The 22,282-nt window shown below is 34.5% G+C and overlaps 1 protein-coding gene and 1 pseudogene across 15 annotated transcripts in view; both read left to right on the top strand.

The window, feature by feature from the left end:
* The window catches only part of ATRNL1 (attractin like 1), a 535,879-nt gene that overhangs the window by 317,201 nt on the left and 196,396 nt on the right, over nucleotides 1-22,282 (top strand). The gene's annotated exons all lie outside the window — the stretch shown is intronic.
* LOC118604558 lies at nucleotides 12,578-12,696 on the top strand (annotated as a pseudogene).

Genomic DNA, 22,282 nt, shown 5'->3' on the forward strand with positions numbered 1-22,282 from the left:
AGTGGCGAGACTGGTATTCCATCCAAGCAGTCCGACTGCAAGAGGCCGTGTTCTTAGTCGCTGCTTCCTACTGCCTCCCTCTGTATGAGAGAAGGTTGTGTTTGTCTTGGATCACTGATTTGAGCCATCTTAAGAATTTGTGTTGGTAGACTCCAACTCAACAGTTACCACACCATAGTTAGCTAAGGGGAATCTTTCAAATTGCTCAGACTCTTTTTTTTCTACTCTTTCCTTCCTACCTCCATGTTACCCATTCCCATATGTTTACTTGAGTGAATATATCTAATCTTAAAAAAATACTTTCATGTTATTTTAGCACACCTTCCCACCCACCACCCCCTTTGAGTTTTGGGTAACTGTTGGTTTGTTTGTTTGGGTAACTCTTTTTTTGCTGGGAAAAGGGAAATGTAGCTGTTTCTGGCCTCAGGAAGGCTTTCCATAAATTGATCCTGAAATGTAATGTAATGATTAAGAGTGAAGGATTCATGCTCAAACAAGGTGTGAACTTCATGTGCAGGCTTTCATTGTTGTAATATTTTTAGACTGTGTAAGACTCTGTCTAACATTGGTTCTTACTCCAGCTGTAAGAATAAAAGTCTCTTAGGTTTTTTTTTTTTCTGTTCTCTTTGATAGCTAAATGGGTACATCAAATATAGGACCTATATTCTAGTTCCACAATTTAATCACTGTATAAATTTAGGCCCATTTCTTAGGATTCTGTGCCTTCATTTCTTAACCTATTAAAGAGAAAAATAAGAATATGTACTTCATATGTCGTGAGAATCAAATGAGTGACTACTTGTAAACTACTTGGAAATGCACCTGTTATAAAGTAAGTACTCAATGTATAATCATAGGTATGATGGTGAAGATTATTGTTGTGTGAGAGGAGCCAGCTAATTCACTACTGCTATGTTCTTATACCTCCATGAGGAGAAATCACCCACCAACAGAACAAAACAGTTGGCAGCTGATAACTCCAAGCAGCTTTAGACTTCTAAGTCACACTGTGTCTTAAAGGAATCTATAGAATAGAAACTACATTTTTCTTTAAATATCGTAACAGGTGCACTGTTAGGAAAGAGATTAAAAGCGCAGAATCTGGAATGAGATTACTTGGATTTGAATCCTGACTTTGCCTTTTAAGAGCTATGTAACCTTTTGCAAGCTATTTATCCTCTCAGGAGATATAATTTATTCTTCTATAAAAAGGGGATGAGGGGATAGTAATAATCCTTTTTTCACAGGGTTATTCCTAGGTGCATATTAGCATTACTTAACTGTTTGTAAAGAACTGAACAAAATTTTAAACGTATTTTATCAACATATAATATTCCATATTAAAATATCTTTTCTATTGTTGCATGGAATTCTGGACCAACAATAGTACCAATATTTTAAACTTTAGATTTGACTCTGAGCCAGAAACACAGCAAAAGAAAGACACTGTCACTTATATAATTATTATAACAAAGCAAGAAGCTTTTGTTAGTTTTGAATTTATTATTACTTAACCTCTCTGAGACTTACTGTTATTATCTGTAAGGAAATTATTCGTTCTAACCTCTGTACCTACAGAATTTTTGTGAAGATACTCTGACATAATGAATATGAATATACTTTCTATATTGAAAAGAACCGTTCAGGGAAGCAAAGGGTATGGAAGAACAGGGCTAGCGTTTTTGTTTGTTTGGTTGGTTTTTCTTTTTGCATGACTAATATATTAAATACCTTTTGATGTATTTACTTGTTTGATCTCACAGCAACTAGTTCTTTTACCAGTAGAAATACTTGTCTAAGATTATATAATGAATAATTTGTAGTTCTGGAAAACCCAAATTTACCTCCAAAAACCCAGAGAGTGCAAATAATGGAAATCCAGATGAATCATTGAGAATTGTAGAACTGAGTAACCAAGTTCATGGATTGAAATTTGTATATCAGTATTCTGAAAATATTTACTATAAGTCTTGTAAACATCGATAAAGCATATAAACATAGACAGATAAAAATAAGTCCTACCCAAGAAAATTTTCATTGACCACTGTGTATCTTATTTCAGTTAGATTCTGAGGTGGTAATCTAGATATTTAAAACAGTTTTGTCTAATAATGTGTCACAAGCTCTTCTAGGAATAATATCAGTATACTGCTCATGATAATTGTTTCAATATTTAGATATTATAGATAATATTTATTAATTATTATTACATAGTTTAATTGAAAAGAAAGGTTGTTTTTTTTTAGACACCTGATAATTTCTGTAAAAGCATTTTTTTTTTGCTAAAAGTTTTTAACTACTACTTGACAATATGTTGTTTCCTTAGTATATTATATATAATATTTATATACTACTAAGATATTTCAAAGAAAATAATTTATCTTGGGACCTCCAAAGAAACTGCATTTTTAGAATGCGTTACAACTTGAATTTGAAGCATAGCAGGAAAAATTTTTCTGTTTTTCTAATGTCCCAGTGTGAGGATTTTGTGTGTTCTCTGTGTCTATATGTTATTGCAAGAAAATATTTTTAAAATTTTAAAACTTTTGTTTTGATTTTCCCCAGACAGTTTCATATTTCTAAGTTATTTTTTAATCTTTTGAGCCAGGATATATATGTGAAGAAATAATATTAGTAGGTCTTCATTCAAATAGAGTTGAGTGTTGTTCCTTGTTAAGTATAGTTTAACTTACAATGTGAGCTTCTGAGTAAAAGTTACCTGAGAAAAATTCCACTATATACTAGATCAATGAGCTTGAGTTTATTATCTAACCCCCCGAATGTTAGTTTTCTCACCTATAAAAACTGGAATGATCACGTGTTCATTACAGAGTTGTTGGGTAAATTAAGTAACATAAATGTATGTACAAGTGGCTAGCACATAATAGTACTTAACAAGTGTCAGCCTTACTTCTCATTTTTCCCAAGTACTTTTAACTGATTTATAGCTACTATCATAAAATACAGTATATTCTACAATAACATTTCTTTTGCAGTAATTTTCAACACATGAAAACGAGTAGCTATCAACAGATAAAATTAACTAGAGTACCTCAGTGATTTCCAGTCATGAATCTGTGGATGAGTACTGGTCTATGGCTACATTTTCACTTCACAACTAGAAAAATAAAGATAACAACAACAAAATTTTTCGTAAAGCTAAGTGAATTACAATGAAATTTTTTTTTCTTTCTAATTGTGTTATGATTAACGTATCTGCTGTGAAATTAGAGTGAGTAGTGATGTCTTAGGTTTTCTAAAATATTCTTTCATAGCAAAATAAAGTCGTAGGTCCTTTGTCAGTAACTCAAATTTATTTTAAAATTTCTTTTAAGTAACAGCTCTTACTACCCATATGACCTACAGCAAGTTATTTAACCTCTCTACGCATCATTTTCTTATCTATACAGTGGGAATACCAATAGTAATTACCTCATGGGTTGTTATTACAATAAAATTAGACAATACATCAAGACTTGGTACAGTTCTAGAATGTAATAAGCATTCTATAAACAGCTAAAATTACTCTTATCGTCACTGGTGTGTGAATTCATAATGCTGGGAACCATCCATTTAGATAATTCTTCTTCTGCCAAAATCATTTTTAAAGGAAGGAAAGGTTATATTTGCCTATGATATAATTAATACCCTAAAGTCAGAGATAGTTTTGTAGACATATGAGATTGTTATTGAATGTGAAAATATTTTACAAAATATCTGTTTTCTGCAATAAATTTAATAATTTCATTGAACACTATCTATATATAATTGGGTGATTTTTAAGGCCTGTCTTTTTTTATATATAGTAAACTAGCTTTTGATGCTTTTGGTAATAAGCCCTCCCCCAAACAACTTACAGCTCTGTTATGTACTGCATTTAATTCAATTACCCATATTTTCCTTTCTTAGTTTTTCAACATTTCTTAAAGCAAAGCTTTTTTACATACCAACTGCACAGTGATGAAGGGCTACATAATTTTATTGCCAAGAAAAATAAATGATTACCAAATAGGTGTAATTTTTCATCTTTTTTTACATTGAGTTACTCTATGTAGTTTCTTTCAGAAAATTGAAAAAATTAGAGTGGTGTTTATAATTACTCTTTCTGCTATTCTCTTGTAAGGCATCACTAAGAGAAAAACAAGAATAAGGTAACATTTTTTAAAAGCATGCATTTCCTTTCATTTGCATAGCATTTGTTCTGTGGTCTCTGGAAGAAGTGCTGTTGTGTTAATTTTGAGCACTGATGCCTTGTCACCAAAGGAGAAAACCCTACAACCATGTGTTTGAACGATTGAAAACACGGCACTGCCTTCTGAGGAAGAGAGCAGAACAGACTGCATGTGGTTCCTTTACAACAAAAGCCATGACTACCTCAGGGACTGTTTCAGAGGATTCTAGTCCGACCCTCTCTTGAGATCTGTTCATTTTGAAAACTCAGTCACATCTTCTAAATATGAAAGCTTTGTCTTTTGTTCTCACAAGAGAATGGGAGGATTTGGCAGGAGCAGCCGTTAACCTTCATTAATCTGCATTTTTTGTAGCAATAACAAAATTCTGTTCCTGAAACGTAAAGTCTGAATGGCAGAAACTCTATCTTATTTATCCCTAGTACCTAGTGTGATGCTTGCATGACATGTTAGCGAGTGTTCAATGAGCATTTGTAAAATGAATAGATTTCAAGACAACTGGCCAAACCAACACATGTCAGTAATGTGATTAATTTTAAAGTCACTTTCAAAAAAGCCTTTTAATTCAAGTTTCACACTCATAAGCTTGATATACAAATTCTCTTCTTCCATTTTTTCACTGGACATGTTATAGAATTGATAGAAATCTTCACCACCACATATGGAACACGAGTGATCCAAGCACCTTACTGAGTGATGAATATAAAATACAGAACTTTACCAATGAAGCCTCTTTGGTTTGTAATGTTCTAAGACTCTTACCCAGAATGGCATAAAATAATGTCATCGAAATTTCTAATTCCTGAACAATTAAAGAAAACACTATTCCCCTCAACTACAATAAAGCAAAGTTTTGGCTATTGTCAGATAGCTGCACTCTTTTAATAAACCGTGAAGCTGGTAAGTTTCTGATGGGACCTCATTGCTTTAAGGATCTCATTGCAACCAGAATTGTTCTTCCATTGCTAGACTCTTGAAGCAGGAGTTCAGGAATAATTGTCAGAAAGCAAGGCAGTGAACTTGCAGGATAAATTGTTATGTGGTGCTGACAGTGTGCAAAGTAGCAGCCAGGAACCGTGAACCCTAAACGCATGTTGTACTAGATATGCTACAGGTGTAGGCCACTCTATTATATTTATGAGCCAATGGTCCCTGGAAGACTTTACTTGACAGCAGATGTTAGATTGTTAAAGCAGTTCTTAAAGATAAGAAATTCATAGAATGGATTTTTTTTTAACCTACTGAGATCCAACATAAATAATACATAGAAAATCATTAAAAAATCAAACAATAGTTGTAGAAAGAATGGTTGATAGTTTAGAGAGAACATTTTGAGTCATTGTTCAGTGTATGCCTAATGCTGCGGTCATTATCGTTAGATACAATCAGTAAGGCCAGAGTCTTTGTTTTTCCATAGCTTCTTTTAAATGCAATGAACTTCTTTATGTCTAGGCATTATTGCTTCCAACTTGCCATATTCATAACAAAATTATTAAAATTTGATACGTTTATGTATTGAAGAGCAATTTCTGTGGAAAATTCTTTCCTAAATTAGTTGAATTTTAAAATATGTGATAGAGTAAAATGAGAAGGTTTTTATTCAAATAAAGATATATCGTCGACCTTCGTTTTTAAAATATAAAGCAATACTTTTCTATTTAAACAGTGGAGAAAATTATTTGCCCATATATATGTGGATTTAATTCTGGAGCCAAAAACATAAAATGGACAAAGGAAAGCCTCTTCAATAAATAGCGCTGTGAAAATTGGAAAGCCACATGGAAAAGAATGAAACTAAAACGCTACCCGTCACCACACACCAAAATGAACTCAAATGGATCAAAGACTTAAATATAAGACCCGGAACAATAAACTACGTAGAAGAAAACAGAGGTACTAAACTCATGGACCTTGGTTTTAGAGAGGATTTTATGAATTTGACCTCAAAAGCAAGGCAAGCAAAAGCAAAAGTAAATGAATGGGACTATATCAAACTAAAAAGCTTCTGCATAGCGAAAGAAACTATCAAGACAGAGGCAACCAAAGGAAGGGAAGAAGATATTTGCAAACAATGCTTCTTATAAGGTGCTAATATCCAAAATACGTAAAGAACTCGTACAACTCAACAACAAAAAATAAGTATAATCAATTAAAATTGGGCAGAGGGCCTTGAAAGACACTTTTCCAAGAAGACATACAAATAGCCAACAGACATATGAAAAGATGCTCAACTTTATTAGCTATTAGAGAAATGCAGACCAGAACTGCAATGAGATACCACCTCATGCCTGTTACAATGGCTGTTATCAACAAGACAAGTAATCAGAAGTGCTGGAGAGTCTGTGGAGAAAAAGGAACCCTCATACACTGCCGTTGAGAATGTAAATTGCTACAACCACTATGGAAAACAGTATGGACGGTCCTCAAAAAATTAAGAATAGAATTACTCTATGACCCAGCAATCCCTCTTCTTGGTATCTACCCCCCAAATTTGAAAACATTTATCTGTAAATATACATGCACCCTGATGTTCATCGCAGCACTATTCATGGTGGCCAAGGAACGGAAACAACCGAAGGGTCCTTCTACAGATGACGAGGTAAAGAAGATGTGGTGCATATACACAATGGTATATTACTCAGCCATAAGAAGAGATGAAATAGTGCCATTCGCAACAACACAATGGATCTTGAGATTATCAAGCTAAGTGACATATGTCAGAAAAAGTTGAGAACCATATGATTTAACTCGTATTTGGGATATAAAGCTGAAAGCAACAAACGAACAAGACAGAGACTCATAGACACAGACTACAGTTTAGTGGTTACCAGAAAGAAAGTGGGGGAGGTGCAAGTAGATAAGGGTAAAGGGGATCAAATATATGGTGATATAAGATTTGACTTTGAGTGATAAACACACAATGCAATATACGGATGATGTATTATAGAATTGTACACTTGAAACCTACATAATTGTATTAACCAATGTCACCCCAATACATTTCAAACAAACAAATAGCGGAGAGGTAACTACTCATTTCAAAATGGTTTTTACACCTATTTCTATTTTACTTTTTATGTATTGTGTGCATAAGTAAACTGAACTTAAATTCAGGTTATCACCACTACCCTAACAGCTATAAATCCATCATTATTTCATCTGAGCAAACATTGGCTATGATTTAGCAAAGCTGTTAGACCAGAAAAACCTATCCAATGGCTAGTTTACAATAGAACATTGGTTTTTATACTTTTTTAAAATGTCAGTACCAAATCATTCCTAAGCCTAAATGTAAAATAAATACAAGAAAAATTGCTATATATGATGGGAGGGAAACAGAAGGGACCAGAGCCTTGCCACCTGTTATCCTCCTAGTCCCCTGAGCCCATATCTCTACCAATGAAGCACATTTCATAAAAGGACACGACTGGAAATATAACATCTAAATTAAATGACCATCGGGGTTTCTGATGAACTAATTTTAGGTCCTAAACCAGTCATAATACTGGTTTCTGATCTATATTTCTTTTTTCTATTTCTCATTTTCCTTTCTTAGATATCACTTTACTGTTTCTCACTTCTACCCTGTCACTACTCCTACCCCCGCAGTCTACACAGATTCAGAGACACAGACACAGAAACACACATACACGCACACGCGCGCGCAGACACACACACACACACACACACACACACACACACACACACGATCACTGCCAACTTCTTAAACACATTCTGTAGTGGCCAAAGATCAGACCAAAAGTAAAATTTTTAAGTAGATGGAGAGGCTCATTTCATCACTAGTGTATCCTCTCTCAGTAAGCTTTCCCTAACTGAATATGGCCATTAATCTTTTATATTATAAACAAAAAAAAACATATTAATAATATTAAAATAAAAACCATTTATGTATTCATGTATAGGTAGTGAGAAAACTCATAAAATAGTAAATTTGTTAACTAAATATTTCCAGCCATCTAGTAGTAACACAGTAATAGTTGAAGAATGAATGATGCAACAGATGTTTTTCAAAATTTCTAAAAGACAGGAACTCTATCTCAATCACCTTTGTGGCTTCAGCACCTGGACAGTAGCAGACCTATAATAGGATGTTCAAGTGATGTTTTTTAAGTCAGTATACTAGCTTTAAGTGTGCAAAGGCTTATCTTATAGTCTTTCTAAGATTATGCGTACCTCTCTGTTCTTGTCTTCTGCTAGTGAAGTATAAAGATATTCTATTTATTTGCTTATGGGAGTTGTCAATTAACATGATGCTGTCCTCCCCATGGATCTGCCTTTATTATTCAACTTCAAAGTGAAGCACTTAGTGACAAATCAGCACAACCCGCCTTGGCTATTGTTGACATTTGCCTTGATTCCAGTTAAATGTTCATGGCAGCTAGGAAATGTGTATAAAAAAATGAAAAATATATTAATTTTTACCCAGAAATTCCACTTCTTAACGTGAAAATTGGTAAAGGTTCAAGTTATAAACATGATGTAGCAAAACTGTGGTACATCTGTAATAAGGGAGTAAAAGAAATTATGGCATATCCAAACAGCCAAAGACATTGAAGTGATACAGATTTCTATTTACTGATGTGGAAAGATACGTCAGAGGAAAATAGACCACACAACACAGGTATAGTGTGACCTAACGCGTGTAAAATTGTGTGAACTTATAGGTGAACTCTCTGTATATATATTTTAGAAAAGAGAATCTGGTTACTAAATTTGATAAGTGGTTATTAATAGGTGATAGAATTTTAGATGAATTAATACTATTTTGTATTTTATATTTTTCTGTATTCCATAACACCTATAATTTTTCTACAACTAGAAAAATAAGTTTTCATTAAAACACATATATACATAAAAAAAACAGTTAACTAAACTATAAATGTTGAGTCTTCTTGCTGGTGTCATGAGTAGGCTGATACTCAATAATGTTTGTAAAGTGCTGTTTATACGCTATGAGAGAGATGTATCTCTGAAGGAACGGAATGGTGAATAATGTAAAGAACTGGTCGTATTCTGTCATGTTTAACAGACTATGACAGTTGTTATTGGTACTTCATAGTACAAGCATAACGTATATTTTTTAATTAATGAAAAGGTTAGTGTGTTAGATATAGAATTCCATTATAATCAATTTTTATGAATATAAATACTATGGGGTATATTATATTATATGCTATTTCGAAACTTCCTTTGAGTAGGAGGTCTTTGATACCATCTTAATGGTACCAAAGCAGAGCATTTTTTATAACTAAGAAGACAGAGCCTTTCTTTGACCATGTCATTGCCGTCTTTGACCATGTACTTGGCCGTCCCTTTTATTATAAATTAAAATAGATGAAAGCTGTCGAGCCAAGTCAGTGATGGAGGCTAATTTAATGTGATATAATTAATGAACTCCAAATTGTCCCACTTTTCCTTTTGAAACACGCTGAGGAAAGCGTAAAATTCCAGAATATTTTGATTTATGATCTTTGTCACACTGATATTGAACAACTCATTGTAGTGATTGAGAAACAGGAATTCACTTTCTATGGATATTTACATAGTGTCTGTATATTTGGCTGCAAAACAGTCAGAGAAATGGACCTAGCTTAAATATACTACCAGAGTAACCATTACAAAAGAAAGGAAGAAAAGGGTGGAAGAAGGGAGGGAGGTAAGAAGGAAGGAAGAAAGGAAGGAAGGAAAAAAGGGGGCAGGGAAGGAGGAAGGAAGAAAAAATGTCACCTGAGTGAGGAGAGGGGGTTGTAGAGGTTACCAAGTTAGTATTACTGCAATTAGTTACATGCTATGAAAACAAATGCTCTAAAAGGGAAAAAAATCAAGTGAAAAATTTTCAAATAAAATACTGGACTCGCATCACCATAAATTTTAAGAATTTTAAGAATATGCTGAGTTTGAATGTCCTTGAAGTAGCATACATGCCAGAGTTTACAAAGAAGTGATCATACACACATCTCAGCATGATGCCCCTTCTAGCATATGGCATGCTGATAGAGTTCAGTAGAATTTGAAAGATGCTACAGTTGTTACTAGTATCCAGAAGCAAAGTAAGATGACAGAAAAGCAGCCATCCTGAAATTAGCCTTGCTAGCAGTATTCTGTTCAGTGCTTTTCCATTAGGTTAAGTCAAAAAGACCATCGACAGTGCACATCCACAGAACTGTGCCTTCCGCTCCCACAGTCTGTGTAGGACAGCTAACAGAGGAACAAGAAAAGAAAATCAGGACGTTTTCAAATAATATTTCATACCTTTTACTATTTTGCAGAAGTGCTAGGAGCTATACTAAGGTTGCTCATCATTAAATTTGGCAATTCATAGACATCAAGCTGATACAGTGAAGCTCCCCTTTAATCACATGATCAATCAGTAGCATTCACATGTTACAAATAGACTGAGGAACGCTCAGAAAGTGATGTTATAAAAATAAAACTAATCAATAACAATGACAACAACAACAAATATTTCACAGCTGCCCAAATGTGAGTAGAACTGTGAATCCAAACCACAACCTCATGTGTACAGTATCTACTTTCTTTTTGGCTGTTGTTTGCTTGTCTGTATTTTTTTAAATGAAGAATTGTAATAAAACTAAATCATGTGGGCAACAAGAAAAATCTTCCGAGTAAAGACCGTCTAATGCTGCTCATAGACTGAGACGTTCATCTCGTAAGCAGTAGTCATCTACAATGTACTGCAGTTTTAGTTTCCTGTTTGCAAAAAAAAAAAAAAAAAAAAAAAATTATTATCAGGACAAGACAGCCAAAACCTTCCTATTAAACTTCTAACCTATCAGGAGTACAAAAACAGCTCAGGGCCTAAGAATATTAAAGAGCCAATAAAATTAAAATGATTTTTGGAATAAAGTAAATCCATAAGATGCAGAAACCTGTTGCCAAACTAACTTCTAAAACACTGGTGCATTAATTCAATAAAGCAGATACATTTTTTAAAAGTGCTGATAATACCAGGTAAGGACAAGATCAAGAGGAATAAGAAGCACAGTGAGTCACACAGGCTGTCGAAGGTCAGAGACAAGATTCAGGAACAGGGTGTGTCTGTCACATTTGAACACTTAACTGTTTAAAAACTCTCTCTTCGTTTACGATCTGTACATTTGTGCAGTTTTGGTACTTTAACCACTTCCCTGATTATTCTAGGTTGGAGAGGGGGACAGTCCGGGCAGGGAATGTAGGAGTGTCAAAAATACTGATGACTCGCATTCTTAAACAATTCTAAGTACGTGGGTGAGATGCCTGTGTTGATTTCCTAGGGCCGCTGCAACAGAGTACCACAGTGCTGGCTCGAAAACAGAAAATTAGTTTCCCTTGTAGAGGCTGTAAGTCCAAGACCAAGATGTCGGCCGGGTTGGTTCCTTCTAAGGCTGTGAGGGAGAATCTGTTCCGGGCCACCCTCTTGGCTTCTGTTCTTTTGGTAATCATTGGCGTTCCTGTGCTCGCAGATGCATCAGCCTGACCTCTGCCTTCACCTTCCCTGTGTCTCTGTCTCTTCACATTACGTTCTTATTTATAAGGACACCAGTCATGTTGGGTTAGGGGACGCACCCTACTCCAGCGTGACATCTTTTTAAACTAATTCCATCTGCAATTGTCATATTTCCAAATTAGGCCATCTTCTGAGGTCCTGGGGGTTAGGACTTCAATTTCTTTTGGGGTGAGGGTACAATTCTACCTATAATAACAAGTATTCTTCAAATCGTATGGGTTATATTTACTGTTTTCAACATGCATTTCACAATTTAGTTTTTAAGAAAAAATATTAGCCAAGATAAAATTTTTATGCAAATATAACTTATGAACAACAAGGATTTTGTGTCTTGAACTAAAATTTTTAAATTAAAAAACAAAAGCTAGCATACCTAGATTCTCCATCTCCTACAGAATTCTCTTTGTGGTCCAGGCAATAAGGCCTTGTCTAGCATCATTTCCACTATATTCCCTTATGTTCTAAGGAAAGCAAAATATTGACTATTCCATGGTATTTTGTAACTCCATGCCTTTACATTGCCTTTTCTAGTCCTTCAGCTTATTGTATTGTCATCTTTCTTCTTTTTTTCCTCCTTCCTGCGCCCCTTAAGCCGCCTTTCTTTGTCTGTCTTCTCCTAAACTTCTGCAGCATTCATCTGGAAGCCTTCCTAGCCCACCACCCACCCACTCCCAGTATGAATTAAATGACCCTTCTCTCTTGTTCCCATAGTGGCTGTGGAGTTCTCTTTCATGGTGTATTTTAATTATGTGTTCTGAAGGCAGAGAGTCACGTCTTTCTATTCTCAGTACCTAGCACAGTCCCCAGAATCAGGTCTGAACTCAGTAAATGTTTATTGAACCAAAACAATGATCTTAGTGTCTACGGCCATGCCACCCTGAACAAGCTCAATCCCATCTGATCTCAGAAGGTAAGCAGGGTTGGCCCTGGTTAGTACTTGGATGGGAGACTACCTAGGAAGACCAGGTGCTGTAGGCATAAAAAATAAAAAAATAAGGGATTGTAAGCTGACAAGGCCCTTGCGATCTGTGAGGTCAACCAAAGGTTGCCTCGCCTAAAAAAATAAAATTAAAATAAAATAAAACAACGATCTTACATGTCTGTAATTTATACTTCCCTTGTAGCTGACTATGACCTTGATCATCAGGCTACTTGTTTCTCTCTGAATCCTGCAAACTAAAAACCTAAGTGTGTGCCCTTCTATTTTTCCATTATAAGTATACATTACAGTGATTCAAATAGTAATAGATATTTTTAGCATCATATGTAGTTTTCTTCTTCACTTTCCAGAAAACAGGATTGATTAAAATCATAGAGGTATTGATAAAAATAGTAACGGGAAGGAATATGTTGCATATTATTTCTCAGACCAGTGATATCTTTTCATTTTTGTGAGCTTATTGGATTTTATCTCAAGCTTCATTTTCCTTTAAATCTGTATTCCACCATACGCTAGCTCCTTATTTTGATTAATAGTTGGAATAGTAAAATATATCACATTATGTTGGTTAGTGAAATGTGCATGTGCTTTAAGATTTCGGCCATAGTTTGAGGAGGAGCCCCAAAACCCTTGTAGAGAATAGTACATTCACTATTCTACTCCTCTAAATTACTTAGATCACAGGGATTGGACAGAAAAGAGTTTGTATATACATTCTGTTCGGTTTTTTTCTGAACTATTTTGATGACTTTTTTTTCAGGGTTGAAAATTTTGAGTAATAACATCGTTTATTGACATACATGATCATATTTAGGATCAATCAGTTGAGAACATCCATTTCCACACCTGTTCTTATAGCACTTACCTCACTCCAGCCTCAGGTCCTCTTCCATTTAGCTATTATTGGTACAGTTTCCTATGCCTGCTGTAATAGATTATCACAACTAGCCTAAAACAACACACAATTCTTCCCTTATAGTCCTGGAGGTTGAAAGTCCAAAATCAGTTTTCCAGGGCTGAAATCAAGGTGTCAGGGCATACCCCTTCTGGGATTCTAGGAGAGAATTCATTTTCTTGCCTTTTCCAGCTTCTAAAGTCACACTCCTTGCGCATGTTGGCTCCTGGCCTCTTTCTCCGTCTTCAAAGCCTGTATTGTCTGTCACATCTTGCACAAGGCACATAGGCACAAGGCCTTGCCTTCTACTGTAGTCAAATCTTCTTCTGCCTCCTTATTGTAAAGATACTGTGACTACATTTAGGGTTTATCTGGGTAATTCAGGATAATCTCCCCATCTCAAACTCTGTAATTTGGACACGTCTGCTGAGTCCTTTTTGCCATATAAAATGACTTTGCAAGGTTCCAGGGATTGGGACCTAAATGTCTTTGGGGGCCGCCATTCAACACCTCACCAAATCCCACAACACACTTTTCTCTGCCATGGCTCTAATTTTATCCATGAATTTACTTAGTACCAATATTGTCTTCACATTTTTAGACCGAGTTCAAAATTGTGACATAAAACACATTAAGTGAAGATATCTGATTTGTATCGCACTGACCACCAGATGGCAAACTTTGTCACTGTATTCTTAATCTAAACTAATTTTGCAGGCTAAGTAGTTAAATATGCCAATATAAACTTAGTTATAGTGCCAAGCGGTTTTGGATCAATTGGACTTTTATCATGCTAGATCATTTCTGATGAGAATAACTATACACAATCAGATTTTTTAAATTGTTTTCTGAGCTACTTTAATGGCCCCTGAAACAGAAAACTACTTCATCTAGCTCTAACATCAATAATTAAGCATATTTCCATTTAACAAAAGATTTTACAATTCCGTATTCACTTGATTTTGGAGAAATTGCTTTCAGATTTCCTAAATTTTATTGAGTTTATATAAATAATCACAATTAAGATAAAAATTGACTATTGATTGTATTTATCTTGTTTAATTGACTATTATTTAGCTTAATTGTGATTATATAGAGAATTTCTCCTATAATTTGTTTCATTAATACTTTTATCCCAGGCAAGTAGTAATTCTTGCCACTTTTATCCTGTAGAGTAATGTAACATGTACTATAAATAATAGGCACAAATATGCCAGTTTTATAAATTACCAAAAGTTACTTCATAACTCTTTTTGTTTTCCAAATCATGCATTCTTATGATGACAGTTCAAACAATTTAGGAACATCAAAATAATAGCTATTATTCTTTCTCTGTTATAGAAACTTTTATAGAAAAATTAGGGAAACAAATTTGAATGAATTAAAATTCATGTTCTAAAGATAAAACTTTCTTGTATTTCCTCAGGCATAGTGATGCACATATAGATGTAGATCTAGATAATAAAGATATGTAATTAAGATCATTCTTGATAATGATTTTTTTTTTTTGCACTTAATACAAAATATCAGATTAGTTCTATTGGCCCTCTCCCATTCCATCCCCCTTCATGCCCCAACTTAAAGTAAACATCACTCCAATTTTAAAAGTGGTTTATATGTGCATATGTGTCATTCTAATTTTTTATGTAAATTGATATCCTTGACATTCTCCAATGTCATTAAAAATTCTTTGAAAACGTAATTTTAGCAATCATATAATTTTTGCCTTTTTGATATTGCAGTTTGTTTAACCAAGTTACCTCCAATTTTTCATTATTATGAACTATAATTTGTAATTTACAAATCTTGCTCGCATCTCCGATCACTTCTATAATACAGAATCATAAATTGAAATTATAGAGCCAAAGGATAGGTGCCCTCTCCATATTCCGATGTCTTTTAGCAAGTAGTTTTCCAAAAAGGCCAAACCAATTGCATTCTCTTAATATGATTACTGAAGTTCTTCATTAATTTAATTTTATTAATTTGTTTAAATATTCCTTGATATTTTCTTGTTACCAATTGATCTCTTGAATATCTTTTCTTTTAAGTTATTTAAATTACAGATATAATAAAATTGACATAAAATCATCATTATTCAACCTACTGTACTAATAGTGCCAAAGGGAAATAAACATTTGGGAAATAAATATAATTTCTAGAGATAGAGGGAATTATAGGATGGAATTATAGGATGAAAATACCCTTTACCTGTTAGTCTGGGGTTCTCTAGCTTCTTATTTTGAATAGATCAGAGTTTTCAATACTGCAGTAGAAAGACAATACAAATAAAAGTAGAACTCTTAACTATAATTGTTTTGTGTCTTTTATCAAGTTCCATAGCTGCTTTGTATTTACTGTTCCCTGAGAAAATTGGAGCCTGACTTTACAAGGTTCTTGTGAAGACACAATCACTTTCAAAGCATGATATTTCTAAAGGAATTATTGTTTGAATAAAAAGATATGTCAATAGATAATAACAAAAAGTACATTTGAAAATGTGTAATTTCTTGTTCTCTTTTTAATACTATTCATTTGAAAGGGTTAAGAGATCTTTTTGAAATATTGTAAGAGGGCATTATTCCAATGACATTATGCTTGATCTTCCTCTCCTTTTGTTTGCACTAAGTAAAATCTTGCCAGATCTGATACATTATTCTCCGAAGGTATGTTTGCATCATTTCCAATTAAATATTTTAAGTCAGCAGTATGTAGTAAATTATCATAAATGTTATTGTAAGTTCAAGCCGAAATGTTAGCAAGAGAACTGCTCAAGGGTAGCATATAAATTCTTCTTGGTTCTGGGTATTTGCTAATGTCTGTGGTGTATATTATTTAGACTGACGAGTTTACAGTAACTTCCAACTTGAATTAAAATATGGCATTTTGTCTGTCTGATTTTTTTTTTTTGAGGTCAGTACAACATTTAAATTAGAGTATCATTTGCTTAGTCAGTCACATCATTTTTTTTGAAGCAAGTAGGTAATAATTTCGGAAAGTATGTTAAAATTGTTTGCTTGGTGTTCTCAGAAAGGAAACAGACATGTATTTTGTTGAAAACTATAGCATTCAATGGACTGAGTAATAATTTATGTTATATCCTTTCCTTTTATTATTGATAGAAGAGCTGGTTGAAAAGTAGCAGGGACCAGTTAAAATACTTTGTATGGCAATGTTTGGTGAGCAAAGCTTATCACAAACTTATTCTGATGTGCTCGAAGGGTAAAAACTTATTTTTTGTGATTACTGTAACTAAAAAGGAATAAGAAAGGCAGATGAGATAGTTTGAGAGGTTCCAAGCAAACGGAGACAAGAGAGAAAAACAATATATGTAGTGTTTGACAAAGGAGAAGGAATAATATACAGGAATTGTAGTATGAAGAAGAAGAATAAGGGGTTCCTTTTATTCTCATAAAACAGAATTGTGAAATAAAAGAGTCTGACCCAATATGATTCATTTAAATCCTACACATCCTTTAAGTGTCAGCTTTGTCTCACAGCCTTCTTGAGTCCATGGAACTATTGTCTCTTTTGAGATCATAGCATTTGTTTATGGTGCTCACTTGATAACTGATCACATAATTGCATGTCTGACTTATTTTGTCATTAAAACCTTCTATTGTTAGTTGACATTTCATGCTTTAAATCTCAGTTCTAAGTAGAATGTAAATCTGGAAGATGAGCACTCTGTCCCATTTCTTGCTCGTTTCCACAGCCTTAGCAAAGCATCTTACATCGTGGAGGACTCTCAATTTCTTAATGACCGATTGAGTATAATGAACAGAATTTTTCTCCAAAGGCAGTCATTCACTCTATATTAGGAGACAAAGACAGAAAAAAAATAGCATTGAAAGCATGCAGGGACTTGGGTGAAATTTAGTAGCTTTGAAACATGTTGCTCATCAGTAAGTTATTTATTTTGGGTCATGTGACAACCCTGAGATGGAAGATTGGTGCTTGTGAGCCAAAACAGCATTAGTACAAGGGTGTAATAAATGGAAACGGGATATGTGAATCAGATTATTTACATTATAGAGATGGTACTTTTACTGCGCACTTGATATAATTCCAAAACATATCCCCTGAGCTGAAAGTGTGTGCAGTCATAATTGCATGACCTGTGATAAACTCTCTTTGTCCCAAGACAGATTACACAACTGGCATCGAGTCAAAGTAGAGTAATTGTAGGGAAATAGAAACGATCTGGACATCTGCTAGAAGGCACATTCCCCTGAGAGCTGAAGATAAGATCCGTTTTTGACTTGCTTTGCTGACAGCTTCAACTCTCAAAAGTAGAGAGAATGGGGAAAGAAACTACCAAGGTGGGGGCGTGAGAGAGGGAAAATTGATCATGTCATTTTAGAGGATATAAAAGAAAGAAAAAGGAATACAGGAGGTAGGCATATACATACCTCAGATTTTAGCAAGATAGATTTCAAAATGTTTACAGAGAAGCTATGATAGATCAAAAGCCAAAAGATGCTAAAATAGTTAAGTATTCTAATTAAACATTCATTCATTTATTTATTAAGTAAAAGCAATGGTGTTAGAAAGTCTAAAGTTATAAGTAAGTTAAGACTTCCAAACTAAACTTTCTTTTTCGTTAGGCTAACTTGGTCAATACTACAAAGATATGCTGCAGATACGATGTATCTTGACTTTAACATGGGATTTAACAATATCTGATGTTCTTTGAAGTAGGTAGAAAAATGGACACTGGGTAATTATAGATACTGGTGATTTTTGAGGGAAAGGCAATTATTAAACACTCTTTTCTCTGCCTGGATTCTAAACAAATATGAGCTAAGTAAACAATTAAATGGCTTTTGGTATATAAACCTAATGAATTTGCTAATTCTAAACTCCAGATTTAGACAGATTTTGTTATCTGCTATGGATGCGTGATTTCCCCAGTGGGGACCTTCCCAGATAAGAAGTTCTAAGATGAAGGATCAGAGTAGAATTCACATTATCTGTAGGCAGATTAGCTTCTAAGAGGAAGAGAGCCAGACCTTAGTTGAACACACCCCAGTTCATCTATAGAATAAGTCACTGCACCTCCCATGGTCAACAGTGGGCGTGCTTATACACCCAGGGGAGTAGGTCAGCAACTCACCAAGGTATCTCTGTTCCCACCTTCACGGGGAAGCCTACAAATTCCAATCACTGCTTCTTTGGGTATTCTTGTGGTACCTGTGGTCATCTGTTTTTATATTATACCCATAAAGCTCTGAAATGAGTTGGAACTGTACATATATCAAATAAAATTCAATAACATTCTGTACCTAAAACTGAGAATTTATCCCCAATTTATTCGCAACCTCAAATTATGCCTAAGTAGCTCCTTAAATACTAAATATTAAATTACATTAAATAATAAAACACTAAAGGATATATAAGTAATACATTCCAGCAATATAGAAATGCCTAAATTGAATAAAATCTCCTTACTTTGTCATATTTCCAGGAAAAAAAAATCATTCAGGTTTGAAAGATTATATTTGTTTTCAGGGTAAAAATTGTAAGTAAAATCCATAAGAAATTTATTTTGCCTTTATGAGTTAAAAATTCTTCAATTAAATTCCAAAAACTATTCTTCCACATTTCTTATTCTATTTAATCTCAGCCAGAAGCATTCTTCATTCACAGATAGAGTTGGGATTGTCTGTTTCTCACCAGAATGCATGGAAGCTCTTTCAGAGTCCACACAGTTGTATTAGTTCAGTATTAAGCCTTTTAGCTAGGCCTTATTTTTAGAGTACAAATCATTACTAATACTCAGTGTATTTTCACAGCATTGGCTGCACAATCACGAAATTTAGAAAACAGGCCAATCCTTAGCTTCTACAGGAGTCATTTCAGGCAAAATTATGTTGCCTAAACCTAGGCCTTACTATAGCAGAGACTCGGTAGTATCTGAAGTGAAAGGGGGTGTATAAGTTGTCCACAGCTCACAACCTATGTGTGCAACGTGAAGGAAATCTCTAAGCAAAAGGTTAATTTTGGTTTTATCCAAACTTAGCTCTTAGAGAGACAGTATTGCTCTCTTGCAAAGTTTATAAATTTGTAATGGTATCAGCCCCAAGCACGTATTATTCATATGCCCTTTTCTCCGAGACACCCCAGCTCTACATTGAGAGTGCCCGCGCTGGCCGGCAGCACCCATACTGACTCATCAGCAGGCATTTCCAGCTTATTTCACCGTGGGCATTGCCACTGTTTACCTTTATGACATTGCTTCTGAGGAAAACTTTGTGTCTCATATGTTGTTAATCTGAGACCTGGAGGGTGACCTTGAGCCAGTATTCAATCCACATGATTCTGAATTAATTCTTTAAGTCAACAGATATTTTTGGAGCACCTGCCATGGACCAGACACTCTATAGATGCTGAAATTTTAACAGATGAAAATCTATTATATTCTGAATGGAGAGACAGATTATAAACAAATGACAAGTAAAATACATATAGCATGGGAGATGGTGGAGAATGCTACGGAGAAAACAGCAGGGAAGAGGAGTAGTGGCTGTGTGTGTGTGTGTGTGTGTGTGTGTGTAGGTGTGGGTGAGAGAGAGAGACAGAGAAAGACAGACAGTGATAGATATTTTAAATGAGGAGGCTAAGAAAGAAGGACAGAATGGAATTTTAGGCCAAGGAACTAGTACTGGCTCCACTATTTTAAAGCTCACTCGGATTCTGTAACACGTATGGAACTTGATTTCTCTACCATTTAATAGCAACAAATATCGTTCTCGCAAGCAATTTATAAAGACTTTCCTTTTCCATACAGTTAAATCACTACCTCAGCTTACCTGCTTAGAAAAAGTTACGTGTGCATAGTTAACTTAGACCTTAACGCCTGGGCCCTAGCTAAAGCCCGATGATCTGCATCTTTGTTTGCTAGGTTACCCCATTGCTTCTTCTGCCCTTAAAGAAGTGGAGTGACCTATTTAATTGGTAGATTTAGGAGAAATAAACAGCATGATTGACACAGAATATATTATGTCTTTTCTCTTCACTTTTTGTCAACTTGTTCTTTTCCAAGTAGATAAAAAGAGGCTACTTTTTTGAAATCTTATCAGAGACCTCAACAGTTTAATAGATTTCAATGTTGATTGCTAGATAAGTTTCCATTTCAAGATAAAAGGCTTTAATAAGGTAATAAATGGTTCATTTTCCCCCCATTCATCTGAAATTTTTATTAACTAAGAAGTAAAAAAGGCTTAATTGTAAGTTTAGAGATTTATAGGCAGGTTGGTAGAAGGGAAATATGTTGTATTAGAATGAAGGGAATTTATAGGCTTAGTGTTAAAAAATATAGAATATATTTGGTGAGAGTTAAATATATTTGGCGTGGGAAAGTAATTACATAGTTAGATATATTTTGTTAGTTGAAATATACTATGAGCCAATAAATTCAATAAAATATATACCAGTCGATAACAAGGCAGACAGAATAAATAGAAAAGTAATAAAGTTCTTGGGAGCATTCTCAGACCGCGAGATTGAATGAGCCAGGCAAGCTGTTTAATCACCCTTAGTGAGGGGCTGGCTAAGGCTGATGTATGCAGAGACCTCCCTTTGGAGTGTGTTCCCCACTTGGGGTACCTGCTGATGTATGCAGGTACCCCAAGTTTGGAACACACTCCTCATACCACCTGGATACAAGGTATGTGAATTAGGATTCAACAACACATGATCTAAAAACCTAATTCTGGGAAAGGTCTAGGGAGGGTAAGTTTTAGGTCAATGTTTACATTGGAAAAAGGCTGATTTTACAAGGTTTGAAAATAAGAGTGTTTTTAGTCTGCTAGCTAGGGAATTTCTTAGGTACCATAGACCTGTAGATACGTGGATATAGCCTGCGAAAATAAACCAATTGTTTCTAATTCCGTATACCTTATCAGTTCTATATTGTGCATCACTATGTGGAGGCAGCCCCGGAATTTAAAAAGCAAAAGTCGTTCTCTTGGTAGATTTTATGTTTTGCCTTGACTTACCAGCAAGTGAGCCAGCTTGATTCTTTTCTTTGCCATCAAATTGTGTTGACCTGTTCAAGAGAATGGAATGGGGACTCGACACAAATGACAATACGGGGAGAGATCCTCGACTTAGTTGGAAGTTCAAAGGATCGAAGAGAATTCCACACTCCAGAAAAATAGTGTAAAAACAACTACAAAACATGAGAAATTAAACAAATACAATGTGAATTTCTGAATTTAAATTTAAAAAATTTACTTGTAGAAGTGTTAAGTAGGAGACACTTGTTCGATCAAAGTTCATTTGAGAAAGAGCTGGAATTGTTGATTGGGTCCAACACCAGAATGATCCTAAAAATGAAACAAATACTATTTTATAATTGCATGTTAATAAAGAATGCATTAAGAGAAATAGTTCTACCATATTCTGTACTAGTCAGATCACATCTAGAGTACTCATGTTCATTTTACATTTTTAACGGGACATTGAAAACTAAATAAGTAAAACCATGTTACATGAGAAACAGTTTTGTCCTACTTAAGAAACTATGAGTAAGCTGCTCGAGGACAGGACTGTGTTTCTTCTCTTACATGCCAGTGCCTGGTTTTGTTCTCAGAACACTGGTTGCATAAATACTAAATGAAAAATTTAGATACTGGAATTGTTTAATTTGAAGATATGAGAAAAGTTTCAAATATATAACATATATTTAAAGGAATTTTATTAAATGAGATCAGAAGTGTCCTATT

Source organism: Rousettus aegyptiacus, unplaced genomic scaffold (assembly GCF_014176215.1).
Source record: "Rousettus aegyptiacus isolate mRouAeg1 unplaced genomic scaffold, mRouAeg1.p scaffold_m13_p_6, whole genome shotgun sequence".
In the NCBI taxonomy this organism is placed as follows: Eukaryota; Metazoa; Chordata; class Mammalia; order Chiroptera; family Pteropodidae; genus Rousettus; species Rousettus aegyptiacus.